General features: G+C 44.4%; 1 protein-coding gene across 5 annotated transcripts in view; it reads left to right on the top strand.

Moving 5' to 3' along the window:
- The window catches only part of LOC106648579 (epidermal growth factor receptor), a 166,342-nt gene that overhangs the window by 119,267 nt on the left and 31,384 nt on the right, over window positions 1-15,691 (top strand). For 3 of the 5 annotated variants that reach the window (XM_014365558.2, XM_014365560.2, XM_014365557.2), the window contains exons 1-2: window positions 4,100-4,379; window positions 13,698-13,775. The exons of 1 other annotated variant lie outside the window; for it this stretch is intronic. The gene's annotated coding sequence lies outside the window, so the exon portion shown is untranslated. Of the gene's footprint in view, window positions 1-4,099; window positions 4,380-13,697; window positions 13,776-15,691 lie in introns of those variants that run through there. One more of the 5 variants, XM_014365559.2, reaches the window with a different exon arrangement.

Here is a 15,691-nt window from a genome sequence, read left to right as displayed (position 1 = left end):
GAGAATTTCGGGGGCAATAAATGCGGTGTTTAGAATTTTTTCTATTATTGAAAATATGGTAATTAAACGTGGATTCTCAGCAGAGATTTCTCGTAACGGATTGAAGCAGAATCTGAAGTACCAATTCATCATGGGATATGTGCTACGGCTTATACCCATGTAGATGCACTGATTACACTTTTACGTCGTCATTTTTTTTGATTTTCCGCGGCGGCAACCTCAACATACCCAAAAACTCGTCAGTCGGTCACTCGTGCCAGTGGCTTATATTTATTATTTTGTTTTGGTATATAGTAAAGACCGGATTAACGTATTATTTTGAGGGAAATTAGTAGGCATTAGAAAGAATGATTTTCAAAAATTCGCCTCTCGAGCAGCTCCTCGATTTATAAAATCTCTACATACAGGCACCGCGCGAGCGAGCACCTGTTGCTCGAGCCGCGATGATTGATTCGAGTCAATCGAGAGAAGCAAGTACGATCCAAATTCACTTCTACCGATCATTTCTTTCGACGAGCTACTAGAATCACGTGAAAACACGTCGAAAAGGAAGAAGAAACGCGAAAATAACCACCGCAGCAGCAGTAGCAGCAGGTTTCGGTGCTCGCCGCGTATAAAAATTCCCGTAAAAAAAGGCCTCGAATCCGTTACTTTTGTTCACATGATCGAGTCGCGCGCGTACGTATATACATTCATAATGGATGGAACATCTAACATCCATTAAAAAGCACTCGACTCGTGTGTACGTACTGTATGTATAACGAAATGCTGGTTCGAGAGTATAAGACAGCTTCGCCGCCGCCACGGCGTGTGATTAACAATATGTTCGAGGAATCCTCGGCACACAAAAGAATCATCATTTTCATACGATCCTCTATATACCTAGGCCGCTGCGTATTAAATTCATATTGCTGATTTTACATCTTTTTTTCTTCTTCTTCTTCGGCTCTCTCGCTCGCTCCTACTGCTACTACGCGCGCGCGGGAGCCTAGATAAAATTGCCGTGGCGATGTTTACGTACACACGTATAATGTAAGCCTGCGCGTGGATTACATATTTTTTGCGTTTTTCAGCGCGCAGGAGGCGACGACTACTGTTCATCTCGCAGTCAAGTGTATTTGTGTGTGTGTGTGCTTGCGTGTACAATTGGCCTGAAAAGCCCTGGATGAGAGACAGCGAGAGAGAAATCGATAGGGCCTTTTCAACGCGTTCGAATATACTACATTCTCGACGAGTGGCTCGTCTCTTTATTATGTGTATAGCATTTTGCTCGCACAAGTCCCATTGTACGAATACACGTTTTCTTTACTACTACTATTACTCTTCGCGTTTTTGAAGAGAGAGAGACTTTCAGGCTCTTATACTTTCGAGGAGATGCTCCCGTTTATAGAGAGAAGCCTTATTACACGCTCGTCTGTGTGTATAAGTGTGTGCGCGCGTTTGAATCCTTGGCCCCGCAACGAGCCAATGTGCTGAGTTGCGTTATGCGTCGCTTTTTCTCTCTCCTCTAGACGCGAGAGAGCCGCTTGCACTTATTATTCACGCGCGACGACGTTGCTGCGATTCTTAGAAAAAAGAGCAGTAGTACGTATAGTTGCCACGTTCGCTTCTTCTTGCGGCTTCTAATATGCGCGTGCACAAACACACACACATATATAGCACAGACGCCTTAGATATCCTCACTCCTCTGTCGCTGCTGCTTAGCTGTGCAATTGCATATATAAATATGTGTTGTACGTGTGTATGCATATGTATATACACAAATACACACGCGTATGTGTGTATAAGGCGCTTACGTAAGTTCATCTTCGTCGTCGTCGTCGACGTTGCTTATAGCTCGGACAACGACGCAGCAACGATGCGATATATTCCTCCTCTAATGTTGCCTTGAAGTAAAAAAAAAATTATGCACACGTTCGTACGATATACTTATTCGTTTTTATTACATATATATAGCGAGCTCAAAAACGACTCCGAAGTTTTGACTTTTGATACGTTTGTTTGGTATACTACTACGCGAGAGTGTAGTAGCCGTCATCGCATCTCTCCTTTTTTCCTCTCTCTCTCTCTCGGCAAACAAATGATTCATTACAGCTCGTTGATATTATGTATGTTATAATGTAGCCGCAACAATTTTTTTCTCTCTCCTTTCTTTTCTCGCCTCCTCCTCCTCCTCCTCCTCCTTGTTGGTCGCGGGTATTCGTATACATAAATTGGAGCTACCGAAAAGTAAAATTACGCGCGCGAGACCTCATCGACACCTCTCTCCTCATGGTCGCTTCTATACTTTTTTCTACCACTGCTGCCACTGCTCCTGTTGGCTCCTACCCGCCCCAATATTATAATGTATTCAGCGTTCGAACAAAATGCGATTCTCGTTATACACAACCCGTATATATACCACCACTATATACAGCTCGTTTTGGAGAGAGAGAGAAAGAGCGAAATAACACGCGTAATCTCGTTCTCTCTTTCTTTCTCTTCGAGCGCAGCTTCCAAAGAAAGAGGTAAAGAAGCGTCTCTACCTGTGTGTGTTTGTGTGTAACGTTCAAGTGTCTGCGTGTCCTCCTCCGAGCTTGTGTGTTGTCTGCCATACATGCGTGCCGCGTGTGCGCTGTATACGCGCGGACAATCGTGAAAATGAAACAAAAAAAAGAAGGCCCACACATAAAAGAAGGAATTAGGCAAATCGGTGTATATATGGGTGAGGTTCTAGCACACGCACGCACACATTTACACACGCAAACGCACACTCGTACCTGTATACAGGCGAGCGTATGTATATGTATAATACAATTTCGGAGACTGGGAGTGAGTCCGAGAGGGACAACGACACGCAGCGGCAGCAGAAACACACCGGTTCTCTCGCTCGCTCTCTTTCACTCGGCTACTTCTTCTTCTTCTTCTGGCTTGGCCTGTATAGCTATGGTAAGTCCCCGAAGGCGCGAAGAGCAAAACCTCACTGCGTCGTCGTCCTCGCACATATATACACTCTTTCCTCCGTTTTCGTTTAGAGAGAGATATTGCACCCAATGTAGCGTGTGTGTATATGCGTGTATACAGTCGCAGAATTCGGAGAAGTTATAAGGCCCCGATGAAGGCCTCTCTGCGTGCATCTCTCTTCTTCTTTTTCTCATGCTGTATATGTACAATAATACTCACGCTTTCGCGATCATCATCATCATCGTCCATCGGGACTTATCAAAAATTTGAGAATATAAGCCGGTGGTGCTGCTGCTGCCCCCCAAAAAATATTATTATATCGGGAAAAAAGAATCTCGGGCAAAGAAGAAAAAGCAACAAAAAAAAAAGATATGTTATAGGAACTCGAAGGAGGAGGATCGAGGATGGTTAATCCTGTGTATGATCGGTTCTCTCTGTCTCGGAGCTCTATCCGCGGCACCTGCAGCGCGCATCGTTCCACGAATATAAGTCACGTTGCGTACAGTGGTGTAGTGGTGGTGTAATATGTGGGCAAGCCAAAAGCAGCAGTCCGGTATACACACACATACACGCACACACAGTCGCAGCTATTTTTAAGGCCCCCAAGAGCCTACAATTCTCATCTCTCTCCAAAAAACTCGCCATTCTTCGCGCTCTCTCTTTCTTACTCTCTCTCTCTCGCTCACTCTTGGAGTAACGAAACGAGCAGCAAAGAAGAAGTAAGAAGAAGAAGTCAGGCAGGTATATAGGGAATATCTGTGTGTTATACAGCATGCTCACGTACGTACGTACGTATATGCACGCGGCGGCGGCTCAAGTCGGAGCGCCGGCGTAGCTATATAGCTCCGAACCTTGGCTGTCCCGAGGAGTGGGGGCAATGTTTGGGCCGGTGTACTATATGGTGTATACACACACAGTCTCAGCGGTGGAGGCTCTCTCTCTTTTCTATATAGGCTCCATCTCGCTCGCACCTACCGCCGCTCGCGGAGCTCTCGAGACTTTGAGGTAGGGAGAGGAGTCGTCTCTCTCTCTCTCGAGCCGGAGCGTGTGGACCTCTAAGAATCGTGTATACCCATCAGAAAGCGCTCGGCGCAACCAAGGTGAGACCGAGAGAGACCGAACGCGGCTCGCGCGCGAGACACGACAAGAAGTGCGTTTTTTCCACAGTTGTGTATATGTTTTTCGTTCCTCGATCCGACGCGCGTAGACCCACAGAAATCGTATCAGTGTAATTATTATCATTAATAATTTGTGTTTTGTTGTTTATCGATGTATAGTGTCAAAAAATAAGAGAAAGGAAGTGAACTCGCTTGCCGAGACAACGAGTTTAAATATAATAGTGCTAAACGTGAAAAAAAAAATTGTGTGATTTATTTTTTGTGTGATTATACAAAGATCGAGCGAAGGAGTTGTTGTGAATATATAACCGCTGATCGGTGAGTGTCATAAGTCAACTATATAGCTTCCACCTCAACGTTGATACTTACGTGTATGAGTGTGTGTGTTAGAGTGAGTGATACAAACCCGTTAATTCCAAATAAGCAGGATATTTTTCTCGAAATATGTGGGATCGGTTGCTGCTACACATACATTATTGTACTATATAGGCCTGCGTTATCACTCTTGGAGCTCCGCTGCTGCTGCTGCATATTCATATGCGTATACAAAAACGGCGCGTACGCACCAAGTCGTATACATACAAACGATTTGAAAAGGCATCATCGCATGGCTCTCGCTCGCGCATGCAAATATATGTGTAATACTCGTTTGCTCGCGCGGACAGCAACAGCAGCAGCGAGGCATGTGCGTTGCGCTGTAAAATAAAAAAGTTAAAAAAAGGAGGCAAAGTGTCTCGACGACTCCCGAGGAATATACTCGTCGTACACACAGGCGTGGCGAATTCCATCATCGTCGTCGTCGTCGTCGCGAGAATACATATACTTGCTCTCTCTCGTGTGCACATGCAGTCGTATGATACGTATGTATGTACAGTCGCGCGTCAGCGAAAGATTATTTACACCTTGCGCAGCATACCGTACGCGACTAGACGCACGCATTTTTCGTTTCTTTCGGATCGCCGGTCGCGGTCGGATCGTCGAGAGAAAGGACCTTCTAGTATACACACTCGAGGGGGGCCAATGTCCTCGGGGGGCCCCCGGCTCGCTCGCGGTCATCGGAGCTGCGTCCGCGAAAAATCGCGAGCGCGCATTTATCTAGGATAGAGATTACACGAGCGCGCGCTGCAGACAGCCAAAGATCGATCGAGATCCGCACGCAGACAAGCCCGCGATGCCAAGCTCCGGATCGCGTGTGTGTATGTGTATGTGTATTTGCGATATGGAAAACTGGTTTTCGCGCGAGTGGCTAGCCTCGTCGCGTATATGCACAACAACGCACACGAATATATTTATACATCTAATGCCTGCCGTGGCTAACCGGCGCAGTGCATTATCTATCGCGTGCGCACGAAACGCGATTTTTCTCTTTACTTTTTTCGGAATCGACTCTGCGTGCGCGCGTATACGTATATAAAAGCTCGCGAGCGTGCTCGGATAAGCGGCCGAGTCATTTTCCGCGATAAGTATGCGGCTAATCCAAGCGTATCGAACCGAGAGACACCACCACCACCTACGTGCGCTGTACATGACTTTTTTTTTCATTCGATTCATCGATCGCGACGAAATGAAAACACACCTGTCGAACCATTTTTCCGAATTGTTTTTCAATGCTTCTGCTGCTGCTGAACACGTGTTATAGGGCAACAAGTGGTCGTCGTCGTCGTTGGGTTACTTCGAAATATTCGTTGCCCCATCTGTATAGGGGGGGGGGCCTCGGTGTACGTATGAAATATATATTTCTCGAGAGTGAAAACAATGATGACTGGCGTGTGTGTTCGTGTATTCGAGTATTCTGGACATTTTTCATATTGCAACCGGCCGTGGTCGTGGCTCCTAATGGTTTTCTAGCTTATATATTTAAAAATGTATTTCATATACACATATATACAGAAACGTGCTTCGCGGCAGCTTCAAACGTCCGCCTGCCACACAACTACTCGACAGTTTTACTTTACTTATTTTTTTGTCGAAGCAAATATATATAACGCGGGCGATAGAAATTTTTCATCGAGTTGAGGCCCCATTAAATGGTCTCTTTCTCTCTCGATACATATATTTTACGTTTAAATAGCCAATATGTCTGTGTGTGTGTACGTGTGCGTGTCTATTTGGACCTGAGCGATGGATATAAATCCACCTAGCGACATTCCACGCGCGGCGCGATGTCGATACGTTACATGTATACTTTCTCCTTGCACCTACATAATAATACATAAAAGTAAAGCAGCTGTAAAGTCACTCGTTTTAATGCAGTCACGTGCATTACCCCGAAAAAAGAAAAAAAAACAGATGATGCGGAGCCTTCCCTCCCCCGCCATAAAAATGTTATAAGAAAAACAAACGAAACATGCGTGTCGGACATCTATACGTGTGTTACAGTATTATAATACGGTGCCGCGGTCAATTAGCCGCGATCTTGCCCCGCGCGCGCGCGGCAAGAAAATCGCTTGTTTAAAAAGACGACGAAAATTACGCAAGTTGTATAGGTATATATAGCGAAGGAGAAGGAATTTCTCGGATCGCTTCTGCTCCGAAGCAGCGAGTGTGTATATGTATGTATAAGAGAGGCCGCGCGAAAGAGAGAAGCGAAAAGCAGCAGCAGCAGCCAACTCTTATATACCTATATGCTGCTCTCGGTCAGATATACGTTGAATGGTTAGTAGAGGCAGCGCCGGTGACTTGAACGCTCGGCAATGCAGCACAGCACCTCTGCTCTATACTGTCCGTACTGGTTGATCTCGGCTGCTGCTGCTGCGGACTCGAGGCCTTTTGGGCCTTGTATACTCGATCTTATAAACGTATGTACATACGTTTACTCGCGCGGCCTATACCCGCGTGCGCAAATCTCAGAGATATAAGGCTCGACTGCCTGCGCGTTTGACAGCTCGAGCTCGATACGTGGTCGGAACGATACGAATGAAATAATTTCCAAGTTTATATCGTATAGGCCGAAGGACTACTCATCGTGACACTATACTCGTACTGTATGCTAGTAGTAGTCCCAAAAATTATTCATATGCGCGCTCACCTCTTGTGTGTGGCTGTGTGTTTTATGCTCTCATATTTATATGACAAATCATTGCTGCCGCGGGGAATTACTGCCGATCTCTGGGTGGTCTTCTTCGTCTTCGTTCTTATGTGCGCGGAGAAAACCGAGTAAATTGTCACTGTGCACACACAAACATACGACACAGACACGTGAGTGCGCAAATAATCAAGAATAACTTACCGCAACCGTGCCATCAAAATCTCGTAAAATGAAAAAAAAAGGCAAGGAAGGAACGTTGTAAGGTCCGTCGACCTGTGTGTGCAGAGATCGTCGCGTTTATTACTTACTGATCTACATTTGATTCGACCGTACGCTGCAGTTGTAACTGTTCCTACATGCACAAGTGAAAAACAGGATTTCATTTTTGCCGTGTGTATATTTTCTAATCCCTTGGCTATACGCAATATAGTAGGATTCGAGTATACGTGTTGAGTCGCTCGATATTGAAAGACTGAAACAAAAAAAAAAAGAAAAAAAAAATTTCCCGCTGACGTGCGTAACTCGACAAGAGCCGAGAGAGAATACAATAAATCCATCTCTCACTCTCTCTCTCTCTCTTTCGGACTGCCTTTCTCTGTCTCTGCTGCTCGTGTTATGGGTGAAACCACAGACACGCGCCTACTCAGGCTACCGTACGTACGTATATGCATGTGCTCGCGCGAGGCGATATTAACCACTCCGAAAAAACCGCCCTAAACGCGTATCATAAATCCTTAACGCTTATACAGCAGCTACCACACACATACACACGATATACATAGCGGCAGTACGTAGTAGTAATGTCAACAATATTTTCGCTGACTCGATCGTACCGAGGCTGCTGAGTGTAGTGTGTACAGTATTTGCAGTGCGCAGAACTCGATCTCGAATTCAAAAGCTCGCCTATGCAGTCTGCATTAATAGCTCTCGTCTTTCTTTTCGAGTTAATATGCGCTTCGAGCGGCAGAGAATAATGCGCCATATTTTATTTTATTTCGCACAATTATGTATTATCGCGAAGCGGCAGTCACTCGTGGTGATATCTCTCGTATTATATATAGTGCCGCGATATAACGAGGTGAAACGCGCGCTAGTGTATAGCGTTCACCTTTCACCGGCATGTCTCGCGATGCGATGCGCAGCTTCTTCGCGGCACAAGTGCATAAACATGTTCGATTGAATCGAAGTTTCGCATACCTATATATGATATAATTGGACAAAAAGCTGCCAAGTATAATAATCCCGATGTGTGTCACATATATTATTTATGTATATTGTTTTGTCGAGTCGCGAGAGAGTGAGAGAGAGAGGAGGTTTACTCTCAGCGCGGCTTAACGGTTCTGCGTACATATGCACATAGCGGCGGAAAATATCTGCATGCGTTTCCTCAATCAGTTGTTGTGCTGCGTCGAAGAAAAACCGTATACTTACAGTGGCCGGCAGTACAGAGTAGCCCCGGAAGATAATTAGCGATTCCGGCCTATATTACGGATACCTTAGTATAGCGGCGGTGCAATACGAGCTCGTGTTCGTCCTTGCCACCTCCCTTGCCTCGCTTCTCTCTTGCTGCTAAACGAGAAAGTAACGAGGATCTCTTTTAGAGCTCTCTACTACTGCTACGGTAGTTTTTTCACCTCTCTCGATAAGTAGAAAGGTATATATACATTTGTGCTACTGCACGACACTGTTGCTGTTGTTCTAAGCTTCTCGCGATCGCGAGAGAGAGAGAGAGGTTTATAAAAATAAACACACGACGACGATCGGCTTTTCCGTACGCGACCGGTTACGAGAGCCGCGATATATAAAAAAAATATTTTCGCAAAGGAGCAGCAGTGAGTATTATAAGCCAAGAGTCAAGGTCCTGTGGATGTGCCATGCTGACTCTATGCAAATTCGAAGTTCTCTCGCGTATTTATAATAACGGTATCTCATCGCGTCTATTGGAGCCACTCTCCATGGCGAAGCATGTGTATTTAATGCTGCTGCTTGTAAGCGCCTATGTTTGTCTTTATCGATACGAAAAATAGATAATCCCTATCCGCGCCGCGAGACATTTATTTATCGATTTTTGTGTAATCCTTTCGCGCGCGTACTTTATATTGTATAAATCATTCGCTGCTGCTGATGCTTCTTCGCGCGCGGACTTATCTCTCTCTCTTGCTCCTCTCTCTCGTATATTTATATATAAATTCGATTCGATCAGTCGTTTTATATCTCGTCGTCCGATAGACGCAGGCGCATTCCTATAGACTACGTATAATATGTACATGTTGTTGCGCAGCAGGTCTGTGTGCGATAAAAAAAAACCATGTCGAAGTACAATATTTACACTGCGATAATGCGGCTCCAAAAGCACGCGATGTTCACTTGCACAATATGTTTCGTCTGTATACTGACGTGCGTGTAATTTCCACTTTTCACAACTTACATAAAATCACCTTTTAAAGTCATGTGTTTTCGATCAAACTTAATTTAATTTTTTTTTTATTGATTAGTTCTAACGAATTGTCGTAAAAATAAAAAAAAGAATGAATTTACGAGAACAATACAAAACTATAAATAAAATACACATAACCGAACCTTTTCACACACTATATTAAAGCCGAGATTGTTACGCTGCTCGATTAATGACGTTTCGTATGAAAAACGGACGTCGAAATACGAGCCGTTGCTCCTTAGAATTTGACGCTTTAATGATCAAGTGGTTCTATATATACGGTACAGCACCACTAGACTCGCCTTCGGAAAATCATTACGTGATTATTATTAAGCAGTGTGGAGAACTGGTGTGGTCAATCACACACACACACACACTTGCACGTGCTCTCCAGCTCTGCATCCTCGAATTTCAATTTCGTTGTTGTACTTTCACCTTACGAATAGACAAGTGCGCGCCGTCTGTTTTTACTCTTTGTGTTGACTCGAAAAACAATGATACACTTATGTATAAAAAAAAAGAAAAATCGGTAAATCCAGAGCCGGGCCCCGTAATACGTATACATACATCGTGTTATACATAAACACGAAAAAGCAGCTCGTCGTGCTGGTACACATACACACGCACACAGTCGTGCGTGGGCAATGATGCTGGTGAGGGTCCGCAAGGAGGCTGTGCTGCATGAGTTTCTTGTCTCTTTCTTTTGTCTCTCTCTCTCTCTTTTTTTTTCTTTGTTGTTTTACTTTTTCGGCGTGGCATCGACACACACTGCATGTATGTATGTATGTATAATGCGCCCATCCCTGTGCAGTCCGCCCGCAGCAGCAGCAACAGCAGTAGTATAAGTTGTTACAAACTCTTTTTCCTCTCCTGCGCTGCAGCGCGACGAGACTTCTTATATGTATATATGATTCTTTGTGTACAGCTGCCTCCCCGTATCATTGTATATGTTTACGTTTCTATAAATACAAACTTTGTTTACGCTTTAATGCAGCTATCGAGGCATTTAATTAAATATCGAAACAATAGTCATAATTTTGTGATAATTTCGTTTCGCTTATAAAGCCTCGTTATTTTCATTTACTTCCTTTTTTTTCGTTCGTTCGTTCGGGCCTTTTTAACTAGCCATTATATTCGAGCCGTATCGGACTCGACCGATCTTTTCTCAAAAGGCCTCGTGCGAAAGGCTCTCTCTCGACGCAAAAATAATAATGAACAACCTGCGCGCAGCCGAGAGGAGCAGTTTTACCGTGTTCTATAAAATATTTTGTCGTCGAAAGTCACCGTACACTCTTGTTTAAGTTTACTCACCTCGCGAGTAAGTACACACATATACGAGAGAGACGACGCACTTACTCGTGGGAGTAAGAGACAAAAAAAAATTTCTCCTTATACTTAAGCCCGTGGAAAAAGAGTGGGGGTCACGTGTGCTGCTCTCGTCGCGCGCGAATACTCATAAAAGTAACTCTCGATGAGAGAGAGAGAAAAATTGGGAAAGATCTTCGTAACCGCGCGCGCATACGAAATGAGCAACGCGTCTTGATTCCGTGTCCAGTTTTTCCCGCGTGTGTTTCTGTCAATTTATGTGTTATAATGACTGGTAAACTTCCCGGTAATAAGACATGGACCTCGGGCCTTTTTTTTCGAGGCTCTATAAATTACTAACTTTTTTCAGTTGAACGTTAAAGAGCTATATCCTCGAGAGCTCGATGTAACTTTTTTTTATTTTTTCTCATCGAAATTCAGCGCGATCGTATAACTGGAAATTATTACGTATATAAAGTATATAATATCGGCAAATAGATATTACGCGTGAATCTATTCCGTGCGCGTATATTATACACACACAGCGCGTGAACCGAAAAACAATGTGTGTCTCGAGTAGGCGTCAAGGCCTCTGTTAGTAGGTATACAGCTCGGAGCGCATTTAATATATAAAAGGCCCGGGCTCGTCTTCTTCTTTTTTTGCTCTACCTTTGCGCTCGCGCGAAATCTTCTCTTCTATTATAATGTAAGGGACTGGTTTTTTTCTCAAGCTATAAAGGGAGCCCCGCATCTCTCTTGTGAGATTACACGCGAGAGTAAAAAACAAACGAGCAGTCCTGTATGGTATAGAGTTTGAACATTTTCAATTTTTACATTCGGGCCAACTTCTATACATCATGCGTAATGCTCTCTCGAAAAATCATATTCATCGAAGCTCCCGTATTGAACGCCGAATGAAATGTGCATAATTATTTAATACACGAGTGCGATTGCAATTTTTTTCAAGATGACTTTATGCGTTATACTGCAGCGTCATTCGATTCTCTCATTAAAAAAAATGAAATGTACGCTCGCGCGGATGTGCAACGCGACAAATTTCGCGTTGGCTCGCTCTCTTTCCTTACCATTAAAACCGTGTATAATCTCGGAACGAGCGACGACGACGATACGTTCGAATTTCTTCCGTCTTCTTCCTTGTCGTCAAATCGCAAAACTGTAATTATTCCTCTCTGGCCCCGGTGCTGCTGTATGTACATACATTTGCGTATATGTATGTGCAGTAGCAGTAGCAGCAGCAGCGGTAACAGCAAAAATTATAATGCTACGGTAATCAAGCTTCGCCTCTCTCTCTTTGTGGTAATTGCTTTATACGCGTGCCACACGCGTCGTTATACATTCTTCGAGCTCACCTATATGTTACATGCGTATGTAATACATGTAACATCGTGTCCTGCGTCGAAAAAAAGAACTGATACCTACGGTATGCAAATATAGTTTTGATCCATGCCATGAATTTCGTCCGCTACACGCATAGACACACGATCGATATGTATAATAGTCCCCGCGGCGCGGCGAGCAGTCGATCATTATCATTGTCAACGCGACGCGATGAAGACGCCACAACGACGACCAAGACGACGACGACGACGGAGAGAGTCGAGCGGCTAATTAAGCACCTCCTATAAATTGTATATACGCTATATGGCTCGAGCCTATATGTATATACCTCCTACCTGTTTTTATCCCTCCCCCCATCCGAGCTCATTGCTGCTGCTGCTGTTGCTCCTTTTGCAGCCGCGTGTCGATTTCTTTCTTATATATGCTATATGTGTGTGCGCTTCTCTCACTCTGGCGACGGATCGACAATGTCGCCACTCTCTCTCCTTGTGCTCTCTAATTGACGAGAGAGAGAATTAAATGGATTCTGCAACACATCGTTGCTGCTCCAACTTTTTTGTTTACCACGACACTGATGTATTTTTTTGTTCCGTTTGTTTTGCTTTGCTTCGTCGCGTTTGCATTTTAAATTCTCTCTCTCTTATTGAGTTACGAATTTTCATCCGAAACCGCCGCCGTCGCCGCTGTGGCTAATTACATCTTGTATTTTTATAAATCCGTGCAGGCTGTCAACAACGTGATATCCTATGGCGGCGGCGTCATCATAAGTGCGCTTATCCGCGCGACGCCAATAAATTTTACCAATCGAAAAGTTTCTGCTTCTATCTCGCAGCTCTGTCCTGTCTGTCGCTCGATGGTCCTCCTGTTCCCACGCAGGCACTTGTAAAACACGCGGCCGCGTGTACAAGTGTTTTTGGCTTCTGATCTGGGTAGTACAATGAAATTCGAAGCCTAGACTTGCCTTTTTTTCGTCTATATAGATTTGTCTCTCACACCCTTGGCTAAAAAAAGGTTTTTACGGATACGGGGAGCTCTCAGCTGCGCGCAAGGTGCGTTTACTCCCTACTTCCGAGGGAGAGTATAAAAAAAAGAGAGAGATACAAAAGCGAATATGAATTTAATAATTATTTCTCCATTCTTATTTGCGCGAGAGCGACCCACGCATCATCGTCGTCGTCATCATTATGATGATCATCGATACACACCTTTATATTCCTCGCGCTGCTGTCGTATAGTCATTAGCGCCGCTGTCGAAATACCCTCAGATATCCTTTGTTTCTCCTCGGGCGATTGCATCTCGTTCGACTCAATAATAATGTATATAGTACGTACTTCCTCCGCTTCCTTCCTATTATGCGCGCGTGTGGGTATATATAGGAATCTCCTGTGTGTATGTGTGTGCGTATGAAATATTCACTGCTAACTTTTCTAAGTAAAAGCCCGAGTTTAACCTCGGCAACCAGAAGTGTCATTAATGTCTTATTTTTTTATTATTATTTCGTTACAGACGCTCGAGAGTTACAACTTCATCGAATCGACGACGACGACGACGACGCGACAACAGAGGATTACAACGAAAAGTCAAGTGAGTACAAAATTAAAGTTTACGAGATTACCATTCGCGAAAAAACCTCGTCGTCGTCGTATGTCGTAAGATATACTGATTTTTTTTCCTCTTTTTGAATCCTCGAGCAAGGATTAGTGGGTAGTAGTAGAGACGCGAACGACGTGTCGCAGCGTGAAGCCACCGTTACGTATACCTGTGTGAGTATGTTTATACGGCGATCCACGCACAAGTAGGACGTCAACTTGACTTACCTATATATTATATGCGTGTACGTTAATTTAGCGCGCAAGTTAATCCCGTAATATATTTTTTTTAATACGGATTTCCTGCCTCCCGCCGCGAGAGGATTGATTTCTAAATTTTGGTGCGTGCGCCAATGACACATTCGTTTATGTACGTATAATATTTGCGAATGATCCGAGAGAAACAAAAGACATAACTATATACACTTCCTCGGCTAAGAGGAGCGACGCGGAAAAGAGAGAGGATATTCTTCCCTTTTTGCAATAATAGTACACAGCAGCAGCATTGCGTGTGCTCGTACATATAGGCTCGCACGCGCCATCCTCGCGTGGGAGTAGGTAGGTAGTAGCTATATGTGATCGCGCACATAAACATAAAGATAAGTTTTAAGACCAGTAGTTTCCTCCCACGTCCGGTACCTCGCGGCTGTATACGTATTTTTCGGTTATTTCCTCTCTCTACGCCCGAAAAATCTCCTCCTCAAGGCGTCGGTCAATTTCTCTCGATTAACTCATTTATATCGTCGGCCTCGCACAGTCACGTATATGTGTGCGTGTGTGTATTTTTTATATCTTACAATATGTATAAATCAGCAAGGCAATAGCTCGTCGTCGTCGTCAGCTCACTCCGACTCGGAGTGGGTGTATTGTAATCGCTCGCACGCGCCAACTATATATACCATACACCGAGCTGATCGCTGACATCATCCGCCACTTTCGTATTATGATCGGCCGCTTTACTCGCTTAGCAGCAGGACTTAGATGGCTCGCGACTCGAGAGAGGAGAGTCGTTGGCGTTCACTCGGACGCCATAATATCGTTGAGCGTCGTTGCGAGAGAGAGAAAAAAAAGGGCATCGTATGTATATATTTATTGCCGCAAGATTTTTTTCTCTCGGTGCGGAAAATTCGCGTGACTTTTAATCGCTCCACATTACTGCGCGCATACATGCACGGGTGGTCTGGACCGATGAGCCGAGTAACGAGACAGAGCGTCACGCTGTGAGCGATCTCTGCTGCACACATGCACACACACACACACATACATCGATGTGCAGCAATCGACGCGAAATCTATATACTATTATGTATTATATACTTGGGGATTTCTCGAAATACGATGATTCTCATTACAGATACGAATGTGAGAAAATTAGCGCGCTCGGCGTGCACCGGCCGAAGGATTATAAATGCCTCGGCTCGCTCGAGGGGCTCTATACAGCGCGAGCAGCTCTCCCTTATCGGACACCTTTTGATTGATCTCGACGGAATTATTCCCTTTTTTTTTAATTTTTCTCTATCAATCACGATCTCTCTCCTCTCTCTCTGCCGTTCTTTGTGCGTGCGTATACGAATTGAAAAAAAAGTACGCGCAATTTTCCCCTCGCGCGTTTTGTAATGTATAAACGCATCGGGCAATCGTACATTTTTACGCATCTTCTCTCTCCTCGACTTTTCATTTCTGCGCGGCGCCGTTGTGCGTATACAGCAACAACTATACACGCATGATCTCTTCGTAATAAGTTTTGAGTAAAAGGCCTCCGAGGTATATAGCGCAGCAACGAACTTCATTTGTTTCGCACCTTTATAAATCCCTCGTTAAAATCTCCTCTTCTCTCGCGCTCGGGCCGTATCTTTTGTAATAACGATCGAATTTGCCGTGATTTATAACGTCAACAAAACGGTGAGAATAA

This window comes from Trichogramma pretiosum, unplaced genomic scaffold (assembly GCF_000599845.2).
Source record: "Trichogramma pretiosum strain Unisexual culture from Peru unplaced genomic scaffold, Tpre_2.0 scaffold10, whole genome shotgun sequence".
Taxonomy (NCBI): domain Eukaryota; kingdom Metazoa; phylum Arthropoda; class Insecta; order Hymenoptera; family Trichogrammatidae; genus Trichogramma; species Trichogramma pretiosum.
The sequence above is the reverse complement of the archived record's forward strand: the minus strand, read 5'-3'. Positions and strand labels throughout refer to the sequence as shown.